Consider the following 13674-nt stretch of genomic DNA (forward strand, 5'->3'; position numbering starts at 1 on the left):
CCATGTTTTGTTATAATCGCTACCCGGAACAGCCAGACGATGACTGGCCACCCCTCACAGCCTGGTTCCTCTCTAGGTTTTTTCCTAGGTTTTGGCCTTTCTGGGGAGTTTTTCCTAGCCACCGTGCTTCTACACCTGCATTGCTTGCTGTTTGGGGTTTTAGGCTGGGTTTCTGAACAGCACTTTGTGACATCAGCTGATGTAAGAATGACTTTATAAATATATTTGATTGATTTGATTGTCAAGTTAAAGTGCACTGCTGTCAAAAACCGCTGAAAATGTTATCCTCCTTTGAGCCAGCGTGAGCCAGTGACATAAGGATTGTTGCAATTTCAAATACATTCCGCGACTTTACCAACTGTCCTATGGAAGGTCAACAAGTTATGAATTCGGTGATCTCAGGGAAAGATAATATGTTTGTCAAACACAAGTCAAAGTGCACTGCTGTCAAAAGTTGGAGCAAGCGACAAGAAAAAATATACTCCTTCGAGCCGGATTTGAACCAGCGACCTAAGGATTGCTACGATTATCACCTACAGTCCTCCGCTCTACCAACTGAGCTATCGAAGGTGGACAAGTAACACAAAAAGCCATAACCTAGATGGTAAGAAGTTCTGCTGACCCTGCTGGTCATCCATGAACATCTTGGCCATGTTTTGTTATAATCGATACCCGGAACAGCCAGACGATGACTGGCCACCCCTCACAGCCTGGTTCCTCTCTAGGTTTTTTCCTAGGTTTTGGCCTTTCTGGGGAGTTTTTCCTAGCCACCGTGCTACTACACCTGCATTGCTTGCTGTTTGGGGTTTTAGGCTGGGTTTCTGAACAGCACTTTGTGACATCAGCTGATGTAAGAAGGACTTTATAAAAATATTTGATGACTTCCCGGTAGGTCCGGCACTGCCGCTTGGCCCGACGCCGTCCGCGACTTTTACAAACGTTTGAACCAGGTCAACAAGTTATGAATTCGGTGATCTCAGGGAAAGATAATATGTTTGTCAAACACAAGTCAAAGTGCACTGCTGTCAAAAGTTGGAGCAAGCGACAAGAAAAAATACACTACTTCGAGCCAGATTTCAAACAGCGACCTAAGGATTGCTACAATTACCACCTACAGTCCTCCGCTCTACCAACTGAGCTATCGAAGGTGGACAACTAACTCCAAAAGCCATGACCTAGATGGTAAGAAGTTCTGCTGACCCTGCTGGTCATCCATGAACATTTGAACATCTTGGCCATGTTTTGTTATAATCGCTACCCGGAACAGCCAGACGATGACTGGCCACCCCTCACAGCCTGGTTCCTCTCTAGGTTTTTTCCTAGGTTTTGGCCTTTCTGGGGAGTTTTTCCTAGCCACCGTGCTTCTACACCTGCATTGCTTGCTGTTTGGGGTTTTAGGCTGGGTTTCTGAACAGCACTTTGTGACATCAGCTGATGTAAGAATGACTTTATAAATATATTTGATTGATTTGATTGTCAAGTTAAAGTGCACTGCTGTCAAAAACCGCTGAAAATGTTATCCTCCTTTGAGCCAGCGTGAGCCAGTGACATAAGGATTGTTGCAATTTCAAATACATTCCGCGACTTTACCAACTGTCCTATGGAAGGTCAACAAGTTATGAATTCGGTGATCTCAGGGAAAGATAATATGTTTGTCAAACACAAGTCAAAGTGCACTGCTGTCAAAAGTTGGAGCAAGCGACAAGAAAAAATATACTCCTTCGAGCCGGATTTGAACCAGCGACCTAAGGATTGCTACGATTATCACCTACAGTCCTCCGCTCTACCAACTGAGCTATCGAAGGTGTGACAAGTAACTCGAAAAGCCATAACCTAGATGGTAAGAAGTTCTGCTGACCCTGCTGGTCATCCATGAACATCTTGGCCATGTTTTGTTATAATCGATACCCGGAACAGCCAGACGATGACTGACCACCCCTCACAGCCTGGTTCCTCTCTAGGTTTTTTCCTAGGTTTTGGCCTTTCTAGGGAGTTTTTCCTAGCCACCGTGCTTCTACACCTGCATTGCTTGCTGTTTGGGGTTTTAGGCTGGGTTTCTGTACAGCACTTTGTGACATCAGCTGATGTAAGAAGGGCTTTATACAAATATTTGATTGATTTGATTGTCAAGTTAAAGTGCACTGCTGTCAAAAACCGCTGAAAATGTTATCCTCCTTTGAGCCAGTGTGAGCCAGTGACATAAGGATTGTTGCAATTTCAAATACACTCCGCGACTTTACCAACTGTCCTATGGAAGGTCAACAAGTTATGAATTCTGTGATCTCAGGGAAAGATAATATGTTTCTCAAACACAAATCAAAGTGCACTGCTTTCAAAAGTTGGAGCAAGCCACAAGAAAAAATACACTCCTTCGAAACGGATTTGAACCAGCGACCTAAGGATTGCTAAAATTATCACCTACAGTCCTACGCTCTACCAAATGAGGTATCGAAGGTGGACAAGTAAATCCAAAAGCCATGACCTAGATGATAAGAAGTTCTGCTGACCCTGCTGGTCATCCATGGACATTTGAACATCTTGGCCATGTTTTGTTATAATCGCTACCCAGAACAGCCAGACGATGACTGGCCACCCCTCACAGCCTGGTTCCTCTCTAGGTTTTTTCCTAGGTTTTGGCCTTTCTGGGGAGTTTTTCCTAGCCACCGTGCTTCTACACCTGCATTGCTTGCTGTTTGGGGTTTTAGGCTGGGTTTCTGAACAGCACTTTGTGACATCAGCTGATGTAAGAAGGACTTTATAAAAATATTTGATGACTTCCCGGTAGGTCCGGCCCTGCCGCTTGGCCCGACGCCGTCCGCGACTTTTACAAACGTTTGAACCAGGTCAACAAGTTATGAATTCGGTGATCTCAGGGAAAGATAATATGTTTGTCAAACACAAGTCAAAGTGCACTGCTGTCAAAAGTTGGAGCAAGCCACAAGAAAAAATACACTCCTTCGAAACGGATTTGAACCAGCGACCTAAGGATTGCTAAAATTATCACCTACAGTCCTACGCTCTACCAAATGAGGTATCGAAGGTGGACAAGTAACTCCAAAAGCCATAACCTAGATGGTAAGACGTTCTGCTGGCCCTGCTGGTCATCCATGAACATTTGAACATCTAGGCCATATTTTGTTATAATCGCTACCCAGAACAGCCAGACGATGACTGTCCACCCCTCACAGTCTGGTTCCTCTCTCGGTTTTTTCCTAGGTTTTGGCCTTTCTAGGGAGTTTTTCCTAGCCACCGTGCTTCTACACCTGCATTGCTTGCTGTTTGGGGTTTTAGGCTGGGTTTCTGTACAGCACTTTGTGACATCAGCTGATGTAAGAAGGGCTTTATACAAATATTTGATTGATTTGATTGTCAAGTTAAAGTGCACTGCTGTCAAAAACCGCTGAAAATGTTATCCTCCTTTGAGCCAGTGTGAGCCAGTGACATAAGGATTGTTGCAATTTCAAATACACTCCGCGACTTTACCAACTGTCCTATGGAAGGTCAACAAGTTATGAATTCTGTGATCTCAGGGAAAGATAATATGTTTCTCAAACACAAATCAAAGTGCACTGCTGTCAAAAGTTGGAGCAAGCCACAAGAAAAAATACACTCCTTCGAAACGGATTTGAACCAGCGACCTAAGGATTGCTAAAATTATCACCTACAGTCCTCCACTCTACCAACTGAGGTATCGAAGGTGGACAAGTAACTCCAAAAGCCATAACCTAGATGGTAAGACGTTCTGCTGGCCCTGCTGGTCATCCATGAACATTTGAACATCTAGGCCATATTTTGTTATAATCGCTACCCAGAACAGCCAGACGATGACTGTCCACCCCTCACAGTCTGGTTCCTCTCTCGGTTTTTTCCTAGGTTTTGGCCTTTCTAGGGAGTTTTTCCTAGCCACCGTGCTTCTACACCTGCATTGCTTGCTGTTTGGGGTTTTAGGCTGGGTTTCTGTACAGCACTTTGTGACATCAGCTGATGTAAGAAGGGCTTTATACAAATATTTGATTGATTTGATTGTCAAGTTAAAGTGCACTGCTGTCAAAAACCGCAGAAAATGTTATCCTCCTTTGAGCCAGTGTGAGCCAGTGACATAAGGATTGTTGCAATTTCAAATACACTCCGCGACTTTACCAACTGTCCTATGGAAGGTCAACAAGTTATGAATTCTGTGATCTCAGGGAAAGATAATATGTTTCTCAAACACAAATCAAAGTGCACTGCTGTCAAAAGTTGGAGCAAGCCACAAGAAAAAATACACTCCTTCGAAACGGATTTGAACCAGCGACCTAAGGATTGCTAAAATTATCACCTACAGTCCTACGCTCTACCAAATGAGGTATCAAAGGTGGACAAGTAACTCCAAAAGCCATAACCTAGATGGTAAGACGTTCTGCTGGCCCTGCTGGTCATCCATGAACATTTGAACATCTAGGCCATATTTTGTTATAATCGCTACCCAGAACAGCCAGACGATGACTGTCCACCCCTCACAGTCTGGTTCCTCTCTATTTTTTTTCCTAGGTTTTGGCCTTTCTAGGGAGTTTTTCCTAGCCACCGTGCTTCTACACCTGCATTGCTTGCTGTTTGGGGTTTTAGGCTGGGTTTCTGTACAGCACTTTGTGACATCAGCTGATGTAAGAAGGGCTTTATACAAATATTTGATTGATTTGATTGTCAAGTTAAAGTGCACTGCTGTCAAAAACCGCAGAAAATGTTATCCTCCTTTGAGCCAGTGTGAGCCAGTGACATAAGGATTGTTGCAATTTCAAATACACTCCGCGACTTTACCAACTGTCCTATGGAAGGTCAACAAGTTATGAATTCTGTGATCTCAGGGAAAGATAATATGTTTCTCAAACACAAATCAAAGTGCACTGCTGTCAAAAGTTGGAGCAAGCCACAAGAAAAATACACTCCTTCGAAACGGATTTGAACCAGCGACCTAAGGATTGCTAAAATTATCACCTACAGTCCTCCGCTCTACCAACTGAGGTATCGAAGGTGGACAAGTAACTCCAAAAGTCATAACCTAGATGGTAAGACGTTCTGCTGGCCCTGCTGGTCATCCATGGACATTTGAACATCTTGACCATGTTTTGTTGTAATCGCTTCCCGGAACAGCCAGACGATGACTGGCCACCCCTCACAGCCTGGTTCCTCTTTAGGTTTTTTCCTAGGTTTGGCCTTTCTAGGGAGTTTTTCCTAGCCACCGTGCTTCTACACCTGCATTGCTTGCTGTTTGGGGTTTTAGGCTGGGTTTCTGTACAGCACTTTGTGACATCAGCTGATGTAAGAAGGGCTTTATACAAATATTTGATTGATTTGATTGTCAAGTTAAAGTGCACTGCTGTCAAAAACCGCTGAAAATGTTATCCTCCTTTGAGCCAGTGTGAGCCAGTGACATAAGGATTGTTGCAATTTCAAATACACTCCGCGACTTTACCAACTGTCCTATGGAAGGTCAACAAGTTATGAATTCTGTGATCTCAGGGAAAGATAATATGTTTCTCAAACACAAATCAAAGTGCACTGCTGTCAAAAGTTGGAGCAAGCCACAAGAAAAAATACACTCCTTCGAAACGGATTTGAACCAGCGACCTAAGGATTGCTAAAATGATCACCTACAGTCCTCCACTCTACCAACTGAGGTATCGAAGGTGGACAAGTAACTCCAAAAGCCATAACCTAGATGGTAAGACGTTCTGCTGGCCCTGCTGGTCATCCATGAACATTTGAACATCTAGGCCATATTTTGTTATAATCGCTACCCAGAACAGCCAGACGATGACTGTCCACCCCTCACAGTCTGGTTCCTCTCTCGGTTTTTTCCTAGGTTTTGGCCTTTCTAGGGAGTTTTTCCTAGCCACCGTGCTTCTACACCTGCATTGCTTGCTGTTTGGGGTTTTAGGCTGGGTTTCTGTACAGCACTTTGTGACATCAGCTGATGTAAGAAGGGCTTTATACAAATATTTGATTGATTTGATTGTCAAGTTAAAGTGCACTGCTGTCAAAAACCGCAGAAAATGTTATCCTCCTTTGAGCCAGTGTGAGCCAGTGACATAAGGATTGTTGCAATTTCAAATACACTCCGCGACTTTACCAACTGTCCTATGGAAGGTCAACAAGTTATGAATTCTGTGATCTCAGGGAAAGATAATATGTTTCTCAAACACAAATCAAAGTGCACTGCTGTCAAAAGTTGGAGCAAGCCACAAGAAAAAATACACTCCTTCGAAACGGATTTGAACCAGCGACCTAAGGATTGCTAAAATTATCACCTACAGTCCTACGCTCTACCAAATGAGGTATCGAAGGTGGACAAGTAACTCCAAAAGCCATAACCTAGATGGTAAGACGTTCTGCTGGCCCTGCTGGTCATCCATGAACATTTGAACATCTAGGCCATATTTTGTTATAATCGCTACCCAGAACAGCCAGACGATGACTGTCCACCCCTCACAGTCTGGTTCCTCTCTCGGTTTTTTCCTAGGTTTTGGCCTTTCTAGGGAGTTTTTCCTAGCCACCGTGCTTCTACACCTGCATTGCTTGCTGTTTGGGGTTTTAGGCTGGGTTTCTGTACAGCACTTTGTGACATCAGCTGATGTAAGAAGGGCTTTATACAAATATTTGATTGATTTGATTGTCAAGTTAAAGTGCACTGCTGTCAAAAACCGCTGAAAATGTTATCCTCCTTTGAGCCAGTGTGAGCCAGTGACATAAGGATTGTTGCAATTTCAAATACACTCCGCGACTTTACCAACTGTCCTATGGAAGGTCAACAAGTTATGAATTCTGTGATCTCAGGGAAAGATAATATGTTTCTCAAACACAAATCAAAGTGCACTGCTGTCAAAAGTTGGAGCAAGCCACAAGAAAAAATACACTCCTTCGAAACGGATTTGAACCAGCGACCTAAGGATTGCTAAAATTATCACCTACAGTCCTCCACTCTACCAACTGAGGTATCGAAGGTGGACAAGTAACTCCAAAAGCCATAACCTAGATGGTAAGACGTTCTGCTGGCCCTGCTGGTCATCCATGAACATTTGAACATCTAGGCCATATTTTGTTATAATCGCTACCCAGAACAGCCAGACGATGACTGTCCACCCCTCACAGTCTGGTTCCTCTCTCGGTTTTTTCCTAGGTTTTGGCCTTTCTAGGGAGTTTTTCCTAGCCACCGTGCTTCTACACCTGCATTGCTTGCTGTTTGGGGTTTTAGGCTGGGTTTCTGTACAGCACTTTGTGACATCAGCTGATGTAAGAAGGGCTTTATACAAATATTTGATTGATTTGATTGTCAAGTTAAAGTGCACTGCTGTCAAAAACCGCAGAAAATGTTATCTTCCTTTGAGCCAGTGTGAGCCAGTGACATAAGGATTGTTGCAATTTCAAATACACTCCGCGACTTTACCAACTGTCCTATGGAAGGTCAACAAGTTATGAATTCTGTGATCTCAGGGAAAGATAATATGTTTGTCAAACACAAGTCAAAGTGCACTGCTGTCAAAAGTTGGAGCAAGCCACAAGAAAAAATACACTCTTTCGAAACGGATTTGAACCAGCGACCTAAGGATTGCTACAATTACAACCTACAGTCCTCCACTCTACCAACTGAGCTATCGAAGGAGGACAAGTAACTCCAAAAGCCATGACCTAGATGGTAATAAGTTCTGCTGGCCCTGCTGGTCATCCATGAACATTTGAACATCTAGGCCATATTTTGTTATAATCGCTACCCAGAACAGCCAGACGATGACTGTCCACCCCTCACAGTCTGGTTCCTCTCTAGGTTTTTTCCTAGGTTTTGGCCTTTCTAGGGAGTTTTTCCTAGCCACCGTGCTTCTACACCTGCATTGCTTGCTGTTTGGGGTTTTAGGCTGGGTTTCTGTACAGCACTTTGTGACATCAGCTGATGTAAGAAGGGCTTTGTACAAATATTTGATTGATTTTATTGTCAAGTTAAAGTGCACTGCTGTCAAAAACCGCTGAAAATGTTATCCTCCTTTGAGCCAGTGTGAGCCAGTGACATAAGGATTGTTGCAATTTCAAATACACTCCGCGACTTTACCAACTGTCCTATGGAAGGTCAACAAGTTATGAATTCTGTGATCTCAGGGAAAGATAATATGTTTGTCAAACACAAGTCAAAGTGCACTGCTGTCAAAAGTTGGAGCAAGCGACAAGAAAAAATAGACTCCTTCGAGCCGGATTTGAACCAGCGACCTAAGGATTGCTACAATTACAACCTACAGTCATCCGCTCTACCAACTGAGCTATCGAAGGTGGACAAGTAAGTCCAAAAGCCATGACCTAGATGGTAAGAAGTTCTGCTGACCCTGCGGGTCATCCATGAACATTTGAACATCTTGGCCATGTTTTGTTGTAATCGCTACCCGGAACAGCCAGACGATGACTGGCCACCCCTCACAGCCTGGTTCCTCTCTAGGTTTTTTCCTAGGTTTTGGCCTTTCTAGGGAGTTTTTCCTAGCCACCGTGCTTCTACACCTGCATTGCTTGCTGTTTGGGGTTTTAGGCTGGGTTTCTGTACAGCACTTTGTGACATCAGCTGATGTAAGAAGGGCTTTATACAAATATTTGATTGATTTGATTGTCAAGTTAAAGTGCACTGCTGTCAAAAACCGCTGAAAATGTTATCCTCCTTTGAGCCAGTGTGAGCCAGTGACATAAGGATTGTTGCAATTTCAAATACACTCCGCGACTTTACCAACTGTCCTATGGAAGGTCAACAAGTTATGAATTCTGTGATCTCAGGGAAAGATAATATGTTTCTCAAACACAAATCAAAGTGCACTGCTGTCAAAAGTTGGAGCAAGCCACAAGAAAAAATACACTCCTTCGAAACGGATTTGAACCAGCGACCTAAGGATTGCTAAAATTATGACCTACAGTCCTCTGCTCTACCAACTGAGGTATCGAAGGTGGACAAGTAACTCCAAAAGCCATAACCTAGATGGTAAGAAGTTCTGCTGACCCTGCTGGTCATCCATGGACATTTGAACATCTTGACCATGTTTTGTTATAATCGCTACCCGGAACAGCCAGACGATGACTGTCCACCCCTCACAGTCTGGTTCCTCTCTAGGTTTTTTCCTAGGTTTTGGCCTTTCTAGGGAGTTTTTCCTAGCCACCGTGCTTCTACACCTGCATTGCTTGCTGTTTGGGGTTTTAGGCTGGGTTTCTGTACAGCACTTTGTGACATCAGCTGATGTAAGAAGGGCTTTATACAAATATTTGATTGATTTGATTGTCAAGTTAAAGTGCACTGCTGTCAAAAACCGCTGAAAATGTTATCCTCCTTTGAGCCAGTGTGAGCCAGTGACATAAGGATTGTTGCAATTTCAAATACACTCCGCGACTTTACCAACTGTCCTATGGAAGGTCAACAAGTTATGAATTCTGTGATCTCAGGGAAAGATAATATGTTTGTCAAACACAAGTCAAAGTGCACTGCTGTCAAAAGTTGGAGCAAGCGACAAGAAAAAATAGACTCCTTCGAGCCGGATTTGAACCAGCGACCTAAGGATTGCTACAATTACAACCTACAGTCCTCCGCTCTACCAACTGAGCTATCGAAGGTGGACAAGTAAGTCCAAAAGCCATGACCTAGATGGTAAGAAGTTCTGCTGACCCTGCGGGTCATCCATGAACATTTGAACATCTTGGCCATGTTTTGTTGTAATCGCTACCCGGAACAGCCAGACGATGACTGGCCACCCCTCACAGCCTGGTTCCTCTCTAGGTTTTTTCCTAGGTTTTGGCCTTTCTAGGGAGTTTTTCCTAGCCACCGTGCTTCTACACCTGCATTGCTTGCTGTTTGGGGTTTTAGGCTGGGTTTCTGTACAGCACTTTGTGACATCAGCTGATGTAAGAAGGGCTTTATACAAATATTTGATTGATTTGATTGTCAAGTTAAAGTGCACTGCTGTCAAAAACCGCTGAAAATGTTATCCTCCTTTGAGCCAGTGTGAGCCAGTGACATAAGGATTGTTGCAATTTCAAATACACTCCGCGACTTTACCAACTGTCCTATGGAAGGTCAACAAGTTATGAATTCTGTGATCTCAGGGAAAGATAATATGTTTCTCAAACACAAGTCAAAGTGCACTGCTGTCAAAAGTTGGAGCAAGCCACAAGAAAAAATACACTCCTTCGAGACGGATTTGAACCAGCGACCTAAGGATTGCTAAAATTATCACCTACAGTCCTCTGCTCTACCAACTGAGGCTATCGAAGGTGGACAAGTAACTCCAAAAGCCATAACCTAGATGGTAAGAAGTTCTGCTGGCCCTGCTGGTCATCCATGAACATTTGAACATCTAGGCCATATTTTGTTATAATCGCTACCCAGAACAGCCAGACGATGACTGTCCACCCCTCACAGTCTGGTTCCTCTCTAGGTTTTTTCCTAGGTTTTGGCCTTTCTAGGGAGTTTTTCCTAGCCACCGTGCTTCTACACCTGCATTGCTTGCTGTTTGGGGTTTTAGGCTGGGTTTCTGTACAGCACTTTGTGACATCAGCTGATGTAAGAAGGGCTTTATACAAATATTTGATTGATTTGATTGTCAAGTTAAAGTGCACTGCTGTCAAAAACCGCTGAAAATGTTATCCTCCTTTGAGCCAGTGTGAGCCAGTGACATAAGGATTGTTGCAATTTCAAATACACTCCGCGACTTTACCAACTGTCCTATGGAAGGTCAACAAGTTATGAATTCTGTGATCTCAGGGAAAGATAATATGTTTCTCAAACACAAGTCAAAGTGCACTGCTGTCAAAAGTTGGAGCAAGCCACAAGAAAAAATACACTCCTTCGAGCCGGATTTGAACCAGCGACCTAAGGATTGCTACAATTATCAACCTACAGTCCTCCGCTCTACCAACTGAGCTATCGAAGGTGGACAAGTAACTCCAAAAGCCATGACCTAGATGGTAAGAAGTTCTGCTGACCCTGCGGGTCATCCATGAACATTTGAACATCTAGGCCATATTTTGTTATAATCGCTACCCGGAACAGCCAGACGATGACTGGCCACCCCTCACAGCCTGGTTCCTCTCTAGGTTTTTTCCTAGGTTTTGGCCTTTCTAGGGAGTTTTTCCTAGCCACCGTGCTTCTACACCTGCATTGCTTGCTGTTTGGGGTTTTAGGCTGGGTTTCTGTACAGCACTTTGTGACATCAGCTGATGTAAGAAGGGCTTTATACAAATATTTGATTGATTTGATTGTCAAGTTAAAGTGCACTGCTGTCAAAAACCGCTGAAAATGTTATCCTCCTTTGAGCCAGTGTGAGCCAGTGACATAAGGATTGTTGCAATTTCAAATACACTCCGCGACTTTACCAACTGTCCTATGGAAGGTCAACAAGTTATGAATTCTGTGATCTCAGGGAAAGATAATATGTTTCTCAAACACAAGTCAAAGTGCACTGCTGTCAAAAGTTGGAGCAAGCCACAAGAAAAAATACACTCCTTCGAGCCGGATTTGAACCAGCGACCTAAGGATTGCTACAATTATCACCTACAGTCCTCCGCTCTACCAACTGAGCTATCGAAGGTGGACAAGTAACTCCAAAAGCCATGACCTAGATGGTAAGAAGTTCTGCTGACCCTGCTGGTCATCCATGAACATTTGAACATCTTGGCCATGTTTTGTTATAATCGCTACCCGGAACAGCCAGACGATGACTGGCCACCCCTCACAGCCTGGTTCCTCTCTAGGTTTTTTCCTAGGTTTTGGCCTTTCTAGGGAGTTTTTCCTAGCCACCGTGCTTCTACACCTGCATTGCTTGCTGTTTGGGGTTTTAGGCTGGGTTTCTGTACAGCACTTTGTGACATCAGCTGATGTAAGAAGGGCTTTATACAAATATTTGATTGATTTGATTGTCAAGTTAAAGTGCACTGCTGTCAAAAACCGCTGAAAATGTTATCCTCCTTTGAGCCAGTGTGAGCCAGTGACATAAGGATTGTTGCAATTTCAAATACACTCCGCGACTTTACCAACTGTCCTATGGAAGGTCAACAAGTTATGAATTCTGTGATCTCAGGGAAAGATAATATGTTTGTCAAACACAAGTCAAAGTGCACTGCTGTCAAAAGTTGGAGCAAGCGACAAGAAAAAATAGACTCCTTCGAGCCGGATTTGAACCAGCGACCTAAGGATTGCTACAATTATCAACCTACAGTCCTCCGCTCTACCAACTGAGCTATCGAAGGTGGACAAGTAAATCCAAAAGCCATGACCTAGATGGTAAGAAGTTCTGCTGACCCTGCGGGTCATCCATGAACATTTGAACATCTTGGCCATGTTTTGTTGTAATCGCTACCCGGAACAGCCAGACGATGACTGGCCACCCCTCACAGCCTGGTTCCTCTCTAGGTTTTTTCCTAGGTTTTGGCCTTTCTAGGGAGTTTTTCCTAGCCACCGTGCTTCTACACCTGCATTGCTTGCTGTTTGGGGTTTTAGGCTGGGTTTCTGTACAGCACTTTGTGACATCAGCTGATGTAAGAAGGGCTTTATACAAATATTTGATTGATTTGATTGTCAAGTTAAAGTGCACTGCTGTCAAAAACCGCTGAAAATGTTATCCTCCTTTGAGCCAGTGTGAGCCAGTGACATAAGGATTGTTGCAATTTCAAATACACTCCGCGACTTTACCAACTGTCCTATGGAAGGTCAACAAGTTATGAATTCTGTGATCTCAGGGAAAGATAATATGTTTCTCAAACACAAGTCAAAGTGCACTGCTGTCAAAAGTTGGAGCAAGCCACAAGAAAAAATAGACTCCTTCGAGACGGATTTGAACCAGCGACCTAAGGATTGCTAAAATTATCACCTACAGTCCTCTGCTCTACCAACTGAGCTATCGAAGGTGGACAAGTAAATCCAAAAGCCATGACCTAGATGGTAAGAAGTTCTGCTGACCCTGCTGGTCATCCATGAACATTTGAACATCTTGGCCATGTTTTGTTATAATCGCTACCCGGAACAGCCAGACGATGACTGGCCACCCCTCACAGCCTGGTTCCTCTCTAGGTTTTTTCCTAGGTTTTGGCCTTTCTAGGGAGTTTTTCCTAGCCACCGTGCTTCTACACCTGCATTGCTTGCTGTTTGGGGTTTTAGGCTGGGTTTCTGTACAGCACTTTGTGACATCAGCTGATGTAAGAAGGGCTTTATACAAATATTTGATTGATTTGATTGTCAAGTTAAAGTGCACTGCTGTCAAAAACCGCTGAAAATGTTATCCTCCTTTGAGCCAGTGTGAGCCAGTGACATAAGGATTGTTGCAATTTCAAATACACTCCGCGACTTTACCAACTGTCCTATGGAAGGTCAACAAGTTATGAATTCTGTGATCTCAGGGAAAGATAATATGTTTGTCAAACACAAGTCAAAGTGCACTGCTGTCAAAAGTTGGAGCAAGCCACAAGAAAAAATAGACTCCTTCGAGCCGGATTTGAACCAGCGACCTAAGGATTGCTACAATTATCAACCTACAGTCCTCCGCTCTACCAACTGAGCTATCGAAGGTGGACAAGTAATCCAAAAGCCATGACCTAGATGGTAAGAAGTTCTGCTGACCCTGCGGGTCATCCATGAACATTTGAACATCTTGGCCATGTTTTGTTGTAATCGCTACCCGGAACAGC

At 43.7% G+C, this 13674-nt stretch overlaps 16 non-coding genes across 16 annotated transcripts; all 16 read right to left on the reverse strand.

The window, feature by feature from the left end:
* Positions 1-482: 482 nt before the first annotated feature.
* trnay-gua (transfer RNA tyrosine (anticodon GUA)) lies at positions 483-570 on the reverse strand. Its single transcript is given in 2 exon segments — positions 483-518; positions 534-570. It is a non-coding gene; the product is annotated as a tRNA-Tyr (tRNA).
* Positions 571-1717: 1147 nt separating this feature from the next.
* On the reverse strand, positions 1718-1805 carry trnay-gua (transfer RNA tyrosine (anticodon GUA)). The gene is given in 2 exon segments: positions 1718-1753; positions 1769-1805. It is a non-coding gene; the product is annotated as a tRNA-Tyr (tRNA).
* A 1805-nt stretch (positions 1806-3610) lies between these two features.
* trnay-gua (transfer RNA tyrosine (anticodon GUA)) lies at positions 3611-3698 on the reverse strand. Its single transcript is given in 2 exon segments — positions 3611-3646; positions 3662-3698. It is a non-coding gene; the product is annotated as a tRNA-Tyr (tRNA).
* A 1225-nt stretch (positions 3699-4923) lies between these two features.
* Positions 4924-5011, reverse strand: trnay-gua (transfer RNA tyrosine (anticodon GUA)). Its single transcript is given in 2 exon segments — positions 4924-4959; positions 4975-5011. It is a non-coding gene; the product is annotated as a tRNA-Tyr (tRNA).
* Positions 5012-5579: 568 nt separating this feature from the next.
* On the reverse strand, positions 5580-5667 carry trnay-gua (transfer RNA tyrosine (anticodon GUA)). The gene is given in 2 exon segments: positions 5580-5615; positions 5631-5667. It is a non-coding gene; the product is annotated as a tRNA-Tyr (tRNA).
* Positions 5668-6893: 1226 nt separating this feature from the next.
* Positions 6894-6981, reverse strand: trnay-gua (transfer RNA tyrosine (anticodon GUA)). The gene is given in 2 exon segments: positions 6894-6929; positions 6945-6981. It is a non-coding gene; the product is annotated as a tRNA-Tyr (tRNA).
* A 569-nt stretch (positions 6982-7550) lies between these two features.
* Positions 7551-7638, reverse strand: trnay-gua (transfer RNA tyrosine (anticodon GUA)). The gene is given in 2 exon segments: positions 7551-7586; positions 7602-7638. It is a non-coding gene; the product is annotated as a tRNA-Tyr (tRNA).
* A 569-nt stretch (positions 7639-8207) lies between these two features.
* trnay-gua (transfer RNA tyrosine (anticodon GUA)) lies at positions 8208-8295 on the reverse strand. The gene is given in 2 exon segments: positions 8208-8243; positions 8259-8295. It is a non-coding gene; the product is annotated as a tRNA-Tyr (tRNA).
* A 569-nt stretch (positions 8296-8864) lies between these two features.
* On the reverse strand, positions 8865-8952 carry trnay-gua (transfer RNA tyrosine (anticodon GUA)). Its single transcript is given in 2 exon segments — positions 8865-8900; positions 8916-8952. It is a non-coding gene; the product is annotated as a tRNA-Tyr (tRNA).
* Positions 8953-9521: 569 nt separating this feature from the next.
* trnay-gua (transfer RNA tyrosine (anticodon GUA)) lies at positions 9522-9609 on the reverse strand. Its single transcript is given in 2 exon segments — positions 9522-9557; positions 9573-9609. It is a non-coding gene; the product is annotated as a tRNA-Tyr (tRNA).
* A 569-nt stretch (positions 9610-10178) lies between these two features.
* trnay-gua (transfer RNA tyrosine (anticodon GUA)) lies at positions 10179-10267 on the reverse strand. Its single transcript is given in 2 exon segments — positions 10179-10214; positions 10230-10267. It is a non-coding gene; the product is annotated as a tRNA-Tyr (tRNA).
* A 569-nt stretch (positions 10268-10836) lies between these two features.
* Positions 10837-10925, reverse strand: trnay-gua (transfer RNA tyrosine (anticodon GUA)). Its single transcript is given in 2 exon segments — positions 10837-10872; positions 10889-10925. It is a non-coding gene; the product is annotated as a tRNA-Tyr (tRNA).
* Positions 10926-11494: 569 nt separating this feature from the next.
* trnay-gua (transfer RNA tyrosine (anticodon GUA)) lies at positions 11495-11582 on the reverse strand. The gene is given in 2 exon segments: positions 11495-11530; positions 11546-11582. It is a non-coding gene; the product is annotated as a tRNA-Tyr (tRNA).
* A 569-nt stretch (positions 11583-12151) lies between these two features.
* trnay-gua (transfer RNA tyrosine (anticodon GUA)) lies at positions 12152-12240 on the reverse strand. The gene is given in 2 exon segments: positions 12152-12187; positions 12204-12240. It is a non-coding gene; the product is annotated as a tRNA-Tyr (tRNA).
* Positions 12241-12809: 569 nt separating this feature from the next.
* trnay-gua (transfer RNA tyrosine (anticodon GUA)) lies at positions 12810-12897 on the reverse strand. Its single transcript is given in 2 exon segments — positions 12810-12845; positions 12861-12897. It is a non-coding gene; the product is annotated as a tRNA-Tyr (tRNA).
* A 569-nt stretch (positions 12898-13466) lies between these two features.
* trnay-gua (transfer RNA tyrosine (anticodon GUA)) lies at positions 13467-13555 on the reverse strand. Its single transcript is given in 2 exon segments — positions 13467-13502; positions 13519-13555. It is a non-coding gene; the product is annotated as a tRNA-Tyr (tRNA).
* Positions 13556-13674: the final 119 nt, after the last annotated feature.

Source organism: Oncorhynchus kisutch, linkage group LG17 (genome assembly GCF_002021735.2).
Source record: "Oncorhynchus kisutch isolate 150728-3 linkage group LG17, Okis_V2, whole genome shotgun sequence".
Lineage (NCBI taxonomy): Eukaryota > Metazoa > Chordata > Actinopteri > Salmoniformes > Salmonidae > Oncorhynchus > Oncorhynchus kisutch.